The sequence below is a fragment of the Sciurus vulgaris genome, assembly GCF_902686455.1.
Source record: "Sciurus vulgaris genome assembly, chromosome: 16".
NCBI classification, from domain to species: Eukaryota; Metazoa; Chordata; class Mammalia; order Rodentia; family Sciuridae; genus Sciurus; species Sciurus vulgaris.
The window spans coordinates 35,378,710-35,394,856 of record NC_136477.1 but is presented as its reverse complement, the minus strand read 5'-3'; the positions used below and the strand labels follow the sequence as shown (position 1 = coordinate 35,394,856).

The 16,147-nt window shown below is 35.0% G+C and overlaps 1 protein-coding gene across 1 annotated transcript in view; it reads left to right on the top strand.

Moving 5' to 3' along the window:
• LOC306647149 (uncharacterized protein) overlaps window positions 1-16,147 on the top strand; it is a gene marked incomplete at its 3' end in the record, with an annotated part of 600,113 nt that overhangs the window by 451,341 nt on the left and 132,625 nt on the right. The window lies entirely within an intron of this gene.

The following is a 16,147-nucleotide window of genomic DNA, read 5'->3' as shown; positions in this document are numbered from 1 at the left end:
ATAGAAGGTGTGGTGATATCCTCACTCTGACACTTGGTAGAATGGATGCTTATGAATTTAAAAATTCTCAGTTTTAATTTTGAATATGATAAATATCGATGCGTGTATCTCACCTAGGCAAAAGTTCTTTGGAATCTTCAATGATTGGTAAAAAGGTAAAGTAGTTCTGAAGCCTGAGATCTAGATCAAAGTTAAAGAGAGGAAAATGATATAATAAATTGTGGGGAAAGTATAGAAATGAGACAAAGAAAGCAAATATTTTAAAGTGTAAGAAAAGGAATACATTTAAACTTCAAAGTTTGCTGTAGCTTCTCCTTCAAACTGAGAAGGGAAGGCTATATAAACACATCTCTACATGCTGTTTTTGGCCCTGGAGACCTGGCCTTTATTCTGATGGTGGCAAAACTCTGGTTTCTATAGCACTAGACTTGCTTTATCCCAGGGTCATATTTAACCCACAGCTTCTTTCCACTGTGCCTGGTCAAATGCAGCCTTTTTCAAAGTTTATGAAAGCTGCCACTGGTTAACTTGCTTCCAGTGTGAAAATATCACTGCAGGAACGGAGAGAGGCTGGGATTTGGTATTGAAGTTTGCTCTGCTCCTCTGAGGGCCGTGGTGGCTGCTGGGATTCTGCCATCCAAGGAGAATTTAGGTGTTGAAAGAAGACAGAAACCAAGCGGAGATAACTGTGAGAGCACAGTCCAGTGGCTTCTGTCCCTCCAGGTCTGTTGGTATATTCATTATTTGTTAGTAGGTTAATGGTTTTGCCTGAGTGAAAAGAGGGTTTCTAGAATAAGTGAACACAATTTTTCATTTCTTTTTTGTATCATAAGAAGTCACCTGGTGAGCGGATGATGCTTTAGCCCTAGTACTTCTCCTTGCTCTTTTCTTCATACAAGACTGAGATTTACAAAGCCATGGAGGACAAATGGTTTCAGAATTCTGTTGACGCAAATCATAATTCTTTGTCAAATAATGCTACTCCTTGCTTTTTATAAATATGGTACAGCTTCTTTTGCTACTTATAAAATTACTTTTAACATTAAATATGTCCCCGGAACACAAATCTAAAATATTTAAGCAAACAAAATGAAGTCACATTCCTTTGAGACTGTAATGAATGTTTTTTCGATACTCTTCACAGATCTTTAACTTCCTTTTACTCCCAACAATTACCATGTTTATTCTTCATATTTGTAAGTAAACTATATTCTTTCTTTCTGAGAATGATTTTGTGCCTCCAAATCAAAACAACCGAATAAGGGTTTAAAAAGCCCATTCAAAATAAATGAGCTGTACATCGCATATAATTTGTTGTTTTATATATTTGTACAGATGTGTGGCTTGACTTTAGTAAGATTATGATATTAAATCTCAATATTTTAGGATTAAAATAAGAGTAATTTTAAGGATTCAAATTTCAAGTGCCTACCTAGATTTCCCTGAGTTCTACAAAATAAATTAACCTAATGCCTAAAAATATACACTTTCCATAGTATCATAACATAATTAAAGATTCAACAGTAAATATATGTGAGGAACAGATTCTGGCAGCATAAGAAAATGCTTAAGATTATAAGGTTCAAATGTGCAAATATTGGTAAGCACATTTCATCTCCTATTTCACTGAGATAAATTAAAATTGCTAATATAGAATAGTGTAGTGGGGCATTGTTTGCTTATTGTTCACTTGCCACCAGCAAATATGTGACTTCTTGTGTTTTGTTTATTCAGCCCGCAGTTCTGAGCTACCCCTATGTACGTTACTGTATTATCAAGATGAAATAGTTGACTATGTTCTGTGCATAGATCACAAGCACAATTGTGTAATTATAGTTTTACAGAAATTTCGAATCTCTGAGAATGTCATGAAATTTACACCCTCTAGCAAATTACATTTTGAATATCAATATGTGTTTGGATAACTTTCTTCTCCCTTCATGAGATTATATGATCCGCGCATGGGAGTTGAAAGCCTATTTTATTCAGGTAAAATACAGTCTGCTAGTTACTCATTCTTACTTGCTTTTACGATATAAAATTTATAGAATTTTAAAGAATCTAGCATCAATCTTGTCCTCTTTTTCATAAATCAACAAAAACTACAGGCAGGAGACAGTATCAATATGTAGTAAAGCGAACAGTGTATTGTGGTTGATGTTGTGATTGTTGAAATTCTGTATAGAATGGTTTTAGAAAAGAAATTGAGTGGCATGCAGCAAAAGAAAAACTCAACCAGTACATGGAACTTTAAAATTGAGGGTGGTAGAATCAGCCTTCAAGAGTTCCCTGTCTTCTATCCAATTTTTCTCCTGTAGCCAGTACTCATTCAATTCTAATGTCTCAGTACATGACAATGAACTCCATAGAAGCTTGAGAGGAGAATCTCCACCTTTTAGAAAGCATTCCTGTATGTGGCATGGGGACTGGGTGAGTGACAGAGTTCAGACAGCTCAAGTGAACGTCAGGCACTTGCCTTGCCGGAAATGTCTACCTGCCATTTGCCACCCAAGTAAAAGGAATCACAAAGCCAAGAATGGGTTTGACTTTGACTCTCATTAAAAAGAAAAAAAATTCTAAAAGGACAAAACAAAAAATCTCAAGATTGGGCATCTGGTTTAGGTACATTATTCCCTGTGTGAGTGACAGTTACAAATTACTGGGCCTAAGTGAGCAGGCTGGGGTGGGGAGCTAGGGCTTCCTTCAGCATCACAGGTACTACTCAGTCTCCTTGATCCTTTTGAAGAAATTGTTATAGTGCCAGCAATAGAGGAGGTTCACTGAGCACTGGTAGAATGGATTTTGAATAGAAATTTGGGTTACTTTATCTACAAAGAAAATATGGTATCCACATACCAGCATATCACCCAGTGATGCTCCAGGTACTTTATCAGTAGAAGATTTAACAACAAAAAGTGGTAAAAGCAACTTGGTACATGATGGAGATTCCTCAAAAACACAGTAATGGAACCACCATTTGACCCAGTTATGCCACTCCTCGGTATATATTCAAAGGAGTTCAAATCATATTATAGTGACACAGTCATGCCAATGTTTATAGCCATTCAATTCACAATAGCTAAGCTATGGAAGCAACATAGGTGCCCTTCAAGAGATGAATGGAGAAAAAGAATGTATACATATATACATAATGGAATATTACTCAGCCATAGAAAAGAATGAATTTATGACATTTGCTGGAAAACGAGTAGGTCTGGGGTCTATCATGCTAGGCGAAACAAACCCAGTCCCTCAAAATAAAGGTCAAATGTTCTCCCTGATATGTGGATTCTAACACACAAATAAAGGAGAGGAAATAGAAGTTCATTGGATTAGACAAAGGAGAATGAAGGGAAGGGATGGGTAACAGGAACAGGAAAGACAATGGAATGAATCTGACATAACTTTCCTGTGTTCGTATATGATCACACCACAGTGAATTTCCACATCACCCACAAGACTGGAATGAATCCTAATTAGAATAAGATATTTGATATTTATATAAATACATCAAAATATAGCCTACTGTCATGTAGAACTAAAAGGAACTAATATATAAAGTCTATAAATTAGGAAAAAAACTTAAAAAAGAAATTTGATGCATGAATCACTGATTTTAAGCTTTATTACTACAGGTTTTTTTGTAAGTATTTAGAGACAGTCACTATGTCTGTAGTCAGTTTGTTCACCTTTAGTTAGGAACACTAAAAATACAGCAAGAGACCTGCCCCTTAAGAGCTTATAAACTCCTTATGATTAATGTTTGTCAAAGAACTGAAGAGTCATGCTACCTACTCAAAAGTAAAACATTTACACGTATTTTTTTAGTTCACTAATTTCAGGTGGGACTTTGCTTAGCTTAGTGTTTCTTAAAGGTTAATATGCACATAGATTATCTAGGGATCTTTTTTAGTAAATGCGGGTGTTGATTCTGTAGGGATGGACTGGACTTGGGATCCTTCACTTCTAACTAGACACCAGGGGCTGCTGCTGCTTCAGGCTCATGAACCATATTTTGACTAACAAAATAAGTGCTTGTGGCAATTAGAGATAAGCAAACAAAAAGTCAAACAAACATTTTTTAAAAATATCTAGTTTCTAAGAAACTAAAGTCTGCATGGAAGGCAAAATTACATGTTTTATCTTTGCATTGAGGACTTTGAATCTAGGCTATTGCACTATACATACATATATATATATATATATATATATGTATATATTTGGCAGATGTTTGTTGAGTTCACACAATACAGTAAAAGACTAAATGAGCTGGAAACATTAGCGATCCCAATTATACAACTCACTGACTACCCATAAGCCTGAACAATGAAAAGCATTTTGCGTGCTTCACTCATTTAACTTCATTTAAACCCTTCTTGGCATCCAAGTTGCATTAATGCGATAACTCTTGTGTAGCAATTAACAAACTGTGGTGATTGTGAACATTTCTAGAATTTGTCACATTGAATGGGAGCAGGCTCTGGGCAACTAATTCTTTGCTCATTTTCTGGGGTTGAGCTGACTTTGTGATCAGATTATTTGTGTGTGTGTGTGTGTGTGTGTGTGTGTATTTTTGTTTGTTTGTTTGTTTTTTACATTTTCCTTTGCCACAGAAATCCAAAGTTCAACAAGTGATCCGTGGCTCTGTCTTTCTACCAGACCTTTAGTTTTGAAAGTCATTTGTAAAAGTTGTTTCTCAAGAAATGTCTTATTTTTCGCTCCTTTAGGAAACATGTTGAATCTTCAAGGAGATAATCACATTGTACCCACACAAATGCATATCCAACACTTGCACAAAGGTTACAAAAGCTGACTGTTCTCCACTACCCTGAGTCCCATAAGCTCAAGCTTATTGAAAGGCAAATGGTGAACTTGCTCTGCATAATACAGGATCCAGTGCTAACAATACTGGATATTGTGTCTATTCCAGTGCCTCAGAAAGTGTGGCTGGTAGAAGGCTGGGTGAAGAGAAAAACCTGCTTTTCCAAACATGCAGCATAGAGGGTGTATTACCCAGAGGAAAAGCAGACAGTTTTTTGGCACTGGAAAGGAGCACTGGTATTGGGAAGTCCAATTTAAAGGAACTGGCTTAACCACCTTCAGGCTGTGCAAACTGCACCTGGACTTGTTTCCCATCCACTGGGAAAGCAGGGACTTCTTTCCTTCACACACACACACACACACACACACACAAACACACACACACACACACACACACACACACACACAGGGTTCTGCACAGATGAAGTTCATGTTATAAAGAACCTTACCCAGCAAATGTGTTGGTGCTGGTGAGTTCTCAAATCAAGTGTCCCTATTTCATACTGAGTAGGAGTTTCTATGCCAAGCTTTGGGAGCGGTTTTGTCACTCATGTCTGAAGGCTTTCTGCTTACCATCTTACCATTTTCTATCATGGTATGTGAAAATCATTTACTACGTTGTTATTTTTAATATCGTTCTTATCAGGATGAAGTATAGGTCTAAACGCATAATCAGAGGAATTCTGAGCACAGTGTATTTTCCAAAGCATATGTAAGGAAGCCACTAAAACATTCCTTATAGAAAACATAGAAGGAAGGATGGAAGGAAGGAAAAGAAGAAAAGAAAGGGAAAGGGGAGGGAGGGTGAAGAAAGAGAGAAAGAAGAGAAAGAAGTAAGGAAAAATGGAAAGAAAGAAAATAAATACTGTATTGCTTAGAGCATAAAATGAATTTAATACTGTCAAGTACCTTCATAATTGTAGATTTTGGGGTATTTCCTTAATTTCTGGCAGGATAAGATACTCCATGCTCAGCTTGTGTGTTCCCTGCCTTAGCCCTGGAATCAACCAAAGGCATATTTTTAAAAGCGTCTAAGGAAAGATAATCGTTCCCATGTTGACAAAACAAAAACAAAACAAACAAAAAGAAAAAGAGAAAAAAAAAAAAAAGAGCTTGGTACAATCATAATTACCTGGTGATATGAGACTCTCAGTAACTTTTTTTTATTATGTTTTAAAATTTGTTCTAATTAGTTATACATGACAGTAGATTGCATTTTGACCCATTGTACACAAATGGAGCATAAATTCTCCTTCCTCTGGCTGAGCATGGTGCAGAGGTCACACTGGTAGTGTAATCATACATGTATATAGGATAATAATATCTGTCTCATTCCACCATCCTTCGCATTCCCATATGCCTCCTCCCCTCTGCACAATCCAAAGTTCCTTCTTCCCTCCCCCACCCCATTCTGGGTCAGCATCCACTTATCAGAGAAAACATTTTGCTTTTGGTTTTTTGGGTTGGTCTTATTTTGCTTAGCATGATGCTCTTTAGCTCCATCCATTTACCTGCAAATGCCATCATTTCATTATTCTTTAAGGCTGAGTAATATTCCATTGTGTATACATACCACATTTTTTTATCTGTTCATCTGTTAAAGGGCATATATGTTGGTTCCATAATCTAGCTGTTGTGAATTGAGCTGCTGTAAACATTGATGTGGCTGCATCACTGTAGTATGCTGATTTTAAGCCCTTTGGGTATAATTTGAGCAGTGGGATGGGGGGTCAATTGGTCGTTCCTCTCCAGTATTTCAGAGAGATCTCCATACTGCTTTCCAGAGTGGTTGCACCAATTTGCAGTCCAGCAATATATGAGTGTGCCTTTATCCTCACATCCTCGCCAATACCTATTGTTTCTCTTATTCTTGATAATAGACATTCTAATTGGGGTGAGATGAAATCTTAGAGTAGTTTTGATTTGCATTTCCCTTAATTGCTAGAGATGTTGAACATTTTTTCATGTTTGTTGATTGTATTCCTCCTTCTGTGAATTGTCTGTTCAGTTCCTTAGTTCATTTATTGATTGGGCTATTTGTTTTTATGGTGTTAAGTTTTTTGAGTTCTTTATATATCCTGCAGACTAGTGCTCTATATGATGTGCATATGATAATGATTTTCTCCTATTCTGTAGGCTCTCTCTTCATCTTATTAATCATTTCCTGTAACATGTTTTTACTAATATTGTGGTAAAGGAGATTTGAATCATTTATATACTTATTTTTCAAATTGATTCTCATCCAGGCTTTGTGACTTGGTACTGTCTCTCTGTGCCCATTGCACGTTTCATACACATCTCTTACAGAACTCACCATGAGGAACTGTAATTATTTATTATGAGGTCCGTCTTCTTCATAAACTTCATAAACATCTTCATAAACTTGACCCAACCACCCTCAGCCTTGTCATTCCTACCACCTGGCAGACTCCACAATAGGTAAAGATAGTTGATAAATACCTCTGAATTACTGATTGAATACACTGTTCAAAGTCACTTTCTGGGATTTGAAATCTGTCCCACTGAATTAAAGCTGCAGTTTTATCATTTTCTATAAACCTGAGATTTAATACATTATCATTTTACAAAGTAATTTTCCTACTAGGAATCTGTTATGCAAATTTAATAGAGATTTTTCTTTTAATTATTTGCTATGATAAATGATTATACATTCAGTGAAAAATACCAAAGTACTGATCTGCTCTCAGCCAAGTAGTCTCCATATGTTACCACATAAATAGCATTGTTAACTGAACAGTGCTATTGAGCCATCAGGCTATTGGTGGCCTTTCTAGACTAGGTCAGCAAAGACTATAACCTTCAGATATAGAAATATTTTTCATAAATTTCATCTAGAAAATTGTGGGAATACCTATTTTAAAATATCGTTTTAGAAAGAGAGGTTTTATAAAATCCAGACTTTATCATATCTTCATAAAATTGTTGCCATTTAAAAAATAGCATTCTCAAAATTTTACTCTTCCTGTATTATGAATTGTGGATTCACTTTTATGTATACAAAGCAAGTCTGACTTCTGTTCTAGATAATATGGCTTCTATTCTACTTTGAGGAGTGTAACTGAACTCGATATAGTTCAAGTAGCAACCATTGGAGAAGTCTAAAATCATGGAAAGAAGGAAAACAAGATTAGGGACCCTAGAATTGGATAAGCAACATAGCAACAGGACCTTTCATTATTATCCACCCCACCTAGCAACTGAAGAGGGTCCAGGTAGTCTCAGTCCTGTCCTGGATTGCAAAGGAGACCCAACACCAGGTGAGCTCAGGCTCCACTTGGAATCTTCCTGAGAATAAGTAGTCAGAGGAAGTACTTTTCCCACTGCACCTGAGAGTCTTCTGTTGGGGCATTTGAATGGTTTCAGCAGGGAAGGTTCCCTCACAGTGGGTACCTAGTCCAGGAAGCCCTTTTCCTCTCCCTCAGCTAGTGAAGGTCTTTCCCTGTCCAGAGACCCTAGTGACCAGGAGGTACCATTGGGAACTCTTACCACAATAAGCTCTTGGCTGGGGACTCACTTCTGTCCAGGATAGAGAATTCTTCCCACCATTTAAGATTTTAGATCACCCTCAACACTGATCCTGCCATAAACCCAGACTGGTAAATAATCTCTACCCCTTATTCCTCTCCTATAGGCACTACAATTCCTGGCTTGGGACTCTACTTCTATCCCTTCAGGAAGCATCACTAAGGGATCATTGGTCTGCTATGGTCTGAATGTTTGTGTGTCCCTGGCCCCCAAAACTTCCATGTTGAAATTCAAGGTTATGATAGGAAGTTGAGCCTTTGGAAGATAATTAGGTCATAGGATTACTGAATGGGATTAGTGTTTCTCTTATAAAAGAGAAACAGAGAGCCAGATAATCTCTTCTACCATGTGAGGACACAGCCAAAAGGTGCCATCGAAGGAACAAAAAGCAGGCTGTTAACAGACACTGAACCTACCTGGCATCCAGAACTGTGAGAAATAAATTTCTGTTGTTAATAAGCTCCTAGCCTATGGTATTTCCTAATAGCAGCCCCAAAAGACTAAGACAATAAGAATCTTCAAAAGGAGTTATGCAGATCAAGAGAACATTTGCAAAATCTCAGAAAATGAAATCATCATTGGGCTCACAGCTGACAAAACTAGGGATATAACGATTTTCTATATTATAATGAGATCAGCTTAGTTGTATGAAAATTAGTTCTAAAGAAATACGAAGCTAAGAAATTTGAATGACCCACTCATTTAGCATATATGTTTAGCTTTCTAGTAGGATTTTTGTGCCAAACCTAACCAGGGTGACTTCTTGCTAAAACAAAAGATTTAGGTAGGACTCAGTCTCACTATAGAGTAGACAAAATGTTCAGAATATAATAGAAAACCACATACTTGGTAATTTCAGTGTGCATTAGAAAAGAGAATTGATGCCAACACCAAGGTGAATCACATGTTGGAATTCTCTAATAAGGATTGTAAAGTAGACATCACAAAATTGCGTCAACTGGTATTAAAAATATTCTTGAAACATTTCATAAAATAAGTGAGGTGGAAAGAGAGGGAGAAATAGAGGACATAGAAACATCTCAGCAAGAAACAAAAGTTCTAAAACAAAACCTAAGTGGAAATTACAGAACTAAAAAATATAGTAACAGATTTAAAACTTTAAAAAGTATGCTCATTAGTAGAGAGATGACAGAAGTAAATTGAAGACAAATCAATATAGACTATTTAATCTGAACAATATAAAGAAATAGACTGAAAAAAAATTGAGATTTAGGACCAATAGGACAACACCAAAAAAATTCAACATTCATATTGATGTTTCATAACAAGAAAAGCAAAATTGGAGTTGAATGAGTATATTAATACATAATGGCTTAAACTTGGGTTGGGATTTTGGCTCAGTAGTAGAGCGTTCACTGAGCATGCTTGAGCCCCTGAGTTTGATCCTCAGTACCACATAAAATAAAATAAAGGTATTGTGTCCACCCACAACTAAAACAAAATATTATTTTAAAAAGGCTTAAACTTCCCAAATTTTGCAAAACGTGCAATTGTATAGGTTTAAGAAGTTGAGTAAATCCCATTAGAATAATAAACCCAGGGAAATTCATTCCAAGACATATGATAAGGAGACTCCTGAAAATTAAACAAAAAAATTCTTGAAAGCAGTAAAAGAGATACAGCATTTTTCATCATTAGATCTACCCTTGAAGAATGTTTCAAGAACATTTTTTTTTTTAAATGCAAGGAGTTGATAAAGAATCCTGGGTCTTAAGAAGAAAGAGAAAAATATGGGGTAAATACAATAGATTATTCTTTTCATTACCAATTTTCTAAATTATATTCAATAATAATAATTATAATATCATCTAATACTCAAGGCAATGAAATTTAAAAGTGGGGTGGATACAAGAACTGAAATGGAAGTATGGTTTCCAGTGATAAAATGTTTATAGTTTATACCAGTAGATTGTGAACTTATATATGTATATATATATATCTCCCAGATAAACTGCTAAAAGCATAGGACAAAGTGATACATTCAAAAACTATATAAATAAATCAATAATGAATGATGAATGTTTCACAATATCCATGGGAAGGAAGGATGAGTGAATGAACCCATCCCAAAAGGTTAGATGCTGAACATTCAATTTATATACTCTTCTTGAAATGATAAAACTATAGAATGGAGAACAGATTGTAGTCCCAGGGTTTAGAGACTGGAGTATCAGTGGGAGGAAGGTGAGTATGAAATGGCAGCCTGAGGAAACTTTATATGACAGAACAATTCTGTACCTTGACTGTGTGATAAAATGTCATAGAATAACACACACACACACACACACACACACGTACACACAAATAACTACAAGTAAAACTGGAGAATAAGCTTAGTGAATTGTATCAATGTCTCTATTTGCTGATTATTTTACTATAATTTGCAAGATGTTACCAATAATAATGTTAAGTGTATAGGGATCTTTCTGTGTTATTTGCTACAACTTTGAGGTGAATTTACATTTACCTTTAAATTAATTTGAATCTTTAAAAAATAAGCAACCCCAAGTCTTCAGAAACTACTTTATGCAAAAAAATCTAATTCTTAAAGTTATCCTATGATGATATAGCAATGTTGTATTACATATTGATGGTTTGTAGGTCTCTTTTTGTTAGGAAAAGCAAGTAATGAGACACAAGGAGATGCCACCTATGTTATATCTAAATAAAACAATTTTGTCTCTTGTGGGTAAAAGTGAAAATGGAAAGGGACAGTATAGGGTCATATATGAGAATGAGACATGCCAGACTGGCACAGTGCCTACCTTTATGAGAAAAGGGAAAGTAATGAGACAGATGAGTGTGATGGAATCTTAATCATGTGTTCTCATTTTGCTTCTTTTCAAAAAATAAAGCCAAAATGAATAGTAATAAATGCTTTAATATTATATTGTTTTTTCCTGTTAGAAATATTTCAAAATTAAAAATGGTTTCAATAGACACAAATGAATAAATTTGATAAATTATAGTGTTATTCTAACCTAGTCTAGCCATTCTACATAATTGAGCCATTTTGGTGTTTTAAAAGTGACTTTAGTTTAAAAACAAATTTCATTTCATTTCTACTACTTGAAATAATTACAGTGGAAATATGTTTTAACTGGAGCTACATGAAATACCTTGGGGGTATAATATTTTTCTATATTATAATGGGATCAGATTAGTTAGTAGAAAATTCATTCCAAAGAAATGTGGAACTAAGGAGTTTGAGTCAATCCCTTATTTTGTGTGCACATTCAGCTTTCTAGCAGGATTTGAGGCAAATTACCAGTTAAACAAAACAATCCACAAAATAGTTCAATTTAAGATAAAATGCAAACAATTGTGAAAAGGGAAACAAAGAGATTAACTATAAGAAGCACCATAAATCTGAAAAACGTAATTACTTTTATTGAGTACTGTTATTTGGTTATAAGTTTCTAGATGGCTCAGCTAAAAATCAATGAGACTGCATAGTTTTTATTAGTTGCTGAATGAGATTAGGTTATTGCATTGTTGGTACGACTTATCCTTGGAATTTAACTCATTTGGGGTTCAAAATGTATGAAGTAGTAGTTTTATTCCAGTACAATCCTTTTCTTCTTCTCTAATTCACTGTGCTCCAAGGCATTCCCTTGCCAGTCTGGCAGGAAATTTGATCTAAGTTATTTTGGGGGTTTGTTCTTAGACCATGCAGAATTTCACAGGTCTTCTGGCCTATTTGCTGATAGAGAAATTAGGAAGGGACTAGGTCTTTATTGGCAAACACCTGCTTAATCACAGAGGTCTTCTCCTTTGCAACTTGAAAGTCCCTGTCATCTGTCTCCTGAATCCTGCTGCTCCAGGAATTCCAGGAGTTGCCTCTTATCATTGTACTCTGCATAGTCTGTAGTTCAAAGTCCAACACCAGGCCTCCCACCCTGTCCTATGTGGAAAGGGACGGACACTTGCCCTGATTTGTGCTCAAATTGTCATGGAACTGAGGTGCTCCTACCTCCACCATCTGTGGTGTCTCCCTCCATGTCTGCCTCCACTGTAAGCACGACCTCAGATAACAACCTGGGTGAGTATATCTTTTCTGGAGTGAGTTTGGAAAGGGGAAATTCTAAAACCACTGTTTAAGAGAATGAAGAAATGATAGCATTATGGAAGTTGTCTGTAATTCTCCCTGGTACTATTACAGCTAGTTACACATCATTAAAGGAGACAGCCAGTTTTGCAGGGAAACAAATCACAAACTTAGATGTATATTCTAAACTGAAGGATTATTGGAGCATAGTTGAGTAGATTGATTTTAACTCTGTGGTTTTAAAAAATGGAAAAATAAAAAAATTATTTTCCCCACTGTGTAGGAAGAAGGACAGACTAGCAGAAAGCATATCATTAATAAGGGAATGAGAGACTAAATTAATTTTAATTCTGAAGTGGATATATGAGAGTACTTTGTAAGACAAATAAGGACATTTGGTATTGACAGCTAGAAAGTGATAAAGAATAAGCTAGAAAAGTATAGGGAAAGGAAAAGAAAGACCTAAGATTACAACTCTGATTTTCTACTTGGGGTGGGGTAAAATAAATCCATTGTAATTAGATTTTCTTTGAATAATGAAACTTCCATTTGCAATGAGCACATAGACATGAATGTCAAAGGCAAACATATATCTAAGAAGGATTCTTTTGAATAGAATTGGAGACTTCTAATAAAGTTATACTTTTGCCTTGGTAGAAACTTATCACTTTTCCCAGAAGGCAGCCAAGATGAGCTGCATTTCCATGGAAGGAAAACTTTACAATCACCAGTTTATTCAAAACTGATATTTTGCATGTCCATATATGGCCACACAAAAGTGAACAGCTAAATGAATTAATTTTGTGATTGAACTTGACTTAGGGTGGGTGATCGGATCCCTTTCAGTGCATCTGTTAGTTTGTAGCAGATCTTTCACAAAACTTTTTAATAAATGGCCTGGTAGTATATATTTTAAGCTTTGCTGGCTGTTTAGTCTCTGTCATAACTTCTAACTCTGCTGTTGTAGCAAAAATGCAGACAGAGACAATACATAAACAGAGAGGTATGGCTGCTTTCTAGTAAAACCTTTACACAAATGAACAGATGTGGAGTTTGGTTCCTGGATCATAGTTTGCTGACATCTGGTCTAAAACTTCTTAGAACCTGGATTACTGACCCATTACTATGGTTCTAGAAACAGTTTTTATCAGGGATGTTATGAGAAAGAGAGTGCTTCAGAAGCTTAGGAAGTATTAGTTGTTGGTTGAATTAATGATTATGAAAAAGAATAGTAAACTGATATACTTACAAGCATGTCTCATAAGTATAAGTTTTCAGGATTGTACTTGTTTTATCCAGTACAGTACTATTTAAAAAAATAATGGTCTGTACTTTTCCTGCTGTGTCTAGAGCATGTATTTTTATGTAATAACACATTAAAGTTAAGAAGGCCTTCATTACCTTTGTCCTCTCCCTCAAATTCAATAATGTGTTTTATTCATTTTTCTTTTTCATAAAGTCTTTCAATTCATTAAAATTCAATGAAAACTAAATTGGAAAAGAGGAGAAATTAAATGGACTTAAAATAGAACTAATTAAGAAATTTAATGCAAAAGAGTTAGAAATGTGGAGGGTCAAAATTTTAAATGATAAAAAGTTTATTCATACACATATACACTTATTTAAATGATTTGTTAAAGTGCTGTTGTGTAATGTATACTCTAAAATGCATATGACGTAAAAATAAGTCAGAATTTTCTCCCTTAACAGAGAACTTAGTCAAAATGCACTCCTTGTAAGTGACACTGATTAATTAAAAAGCAGTATTCCAAAGAGTTAATTTCTCTTAATACAAATTCTGGGCATTCAGCTGTGGGAAATAGGGGAGTTTTGCCAAAACGAAGTTAACCAAAGAGTAATGAGTATCTTTTCTAATTCCAATGAAATCTGTTGGTTAATATCCTTTGTATCAAGACCTCTGAATTCTCCTTCCCCACTATCTTTCCCCCATCTTCTCAAATACCCACTCAATTATGCTCAATTCAATCATTGATTCAATCTTGTTAACTTTATATTTTTTCTTTTCCACTTAAACAGCAGTGTGAATAAAGACCGGAGTTTATAGTTTTTAAAATATTTTTGATGGGGAAATAGTCAATTGATTCTGTTCCACTTAAATTGAATATTTGGCTACCCTTATCAAGAAGATTCAAAATCTGTCTATTTTTCATCTTTAAACTTTTGTCAGGAGGATGAAAATTGTATCATGGACACATCTTGGGTGGGTGCATGACTGAAAAATAAGAACTTCAAATTTATAATTTGTTTTTTTTTTCAATATTAAGGAATATGACAAATTGATGTTCTCACCCATCTCTGAGGAGCTGATAGTAAGTGTTGGGGTGAAAATAAAGAATGATACATTTTATGGGATGATTTGTGACCCTCCAAAAGTTATGTTGAATTCCTCATCTCAAGTATCTTGGAATGTGACTTTATTTGGAAGAAGGGCCTTTACAGAGATTAAGGTGAGGTCATTAGGGTGGATCCCAACACAACATGATGGGTGCCCTCATATAATAGGAGGGGAATTTGGACCCAGAGATAGATATACACAGAGGTAAGACTATGTGAAGAGACACAGAGAGAATGCAATCACGATCTACAAGCCAAGGGATGTCAGAGATTATCAGTGCATCACAAGAAACAAGAAGAGAGGCATGGAATATATTCTTTCTCACCAACTTCAGAAAAATCAAACTTCAACCCCTTGATCTCAGTGTTTTCACCTGAAGAACTGAGAAACAATAAATTTCCATTGTTCAAGCCATCCAGGTTATGATCCTTTGTTAAGTAGTCTCACGAAACAGATACAGCACAGAACTGTGTAATGAAACAGAGGCCAAAGATAATGTCTGAGCTAGGGACATAGGTTGATATGAACAGTTTCTCTGTAATTTTTTAAAATCATAATCTCAGTCCTCAAATTACTCCTTCAAGTCATTTTTAAAATAAAATATCCAGGATACAGCCAAAGATAATGATGCACTCAGGAGAATAAGAAACTATCAATAGTAACTGGAGAAATCACAGAGAATGAAAAAGATTCATAAAGACCTTGGATATTGGAACTGTCAGGCTCAAACTGCTTATTTTGTTCAAAGAAACAAAACAAAAATTATGAATAAATTAGGGAACAGAGACCACAAGAGAATAAATGAGAAGTATTGAATAGGTAGGAAATAAAAATTTGAGATCCAAATAGCACATGAAATAAAATAATTCTGTAGTTAGGTTTTACATCAGAATGAATTTTTTTTAAAAAGAGTTGTGAATGAAGACATGGATGAGAAAAACTAAACAGATTGCAACATAGAAGAGCTATGATGGAAAATACACATGAAAAGAACAAGATTTGTCATACTTTATTTATGGTCCCAGGGGTGAGTGAAGCTCATGTGGTGAAACTATATTATGGACCTCAAGATATGTAAAATATAATTGGCAAAATATAGAAATAAATTTTCAGTTATTGTTGGAGATTTTAACTATTTTTGATAATTCATAAAAATTTAAATAACATGATAATCAATTTTTACTTAATGGGCATAAAATAATATATAAGAAGTACGCAATAAATATTGTTTAAAAGTACACACAAAAACTGACCATAAATGGATCAAAAAAATCTCATCAAGTATCAGATGAATGTAATCATTCATGTTATATTCTATGATGATAATGGCATTTTGCTATATATTGATAATATAA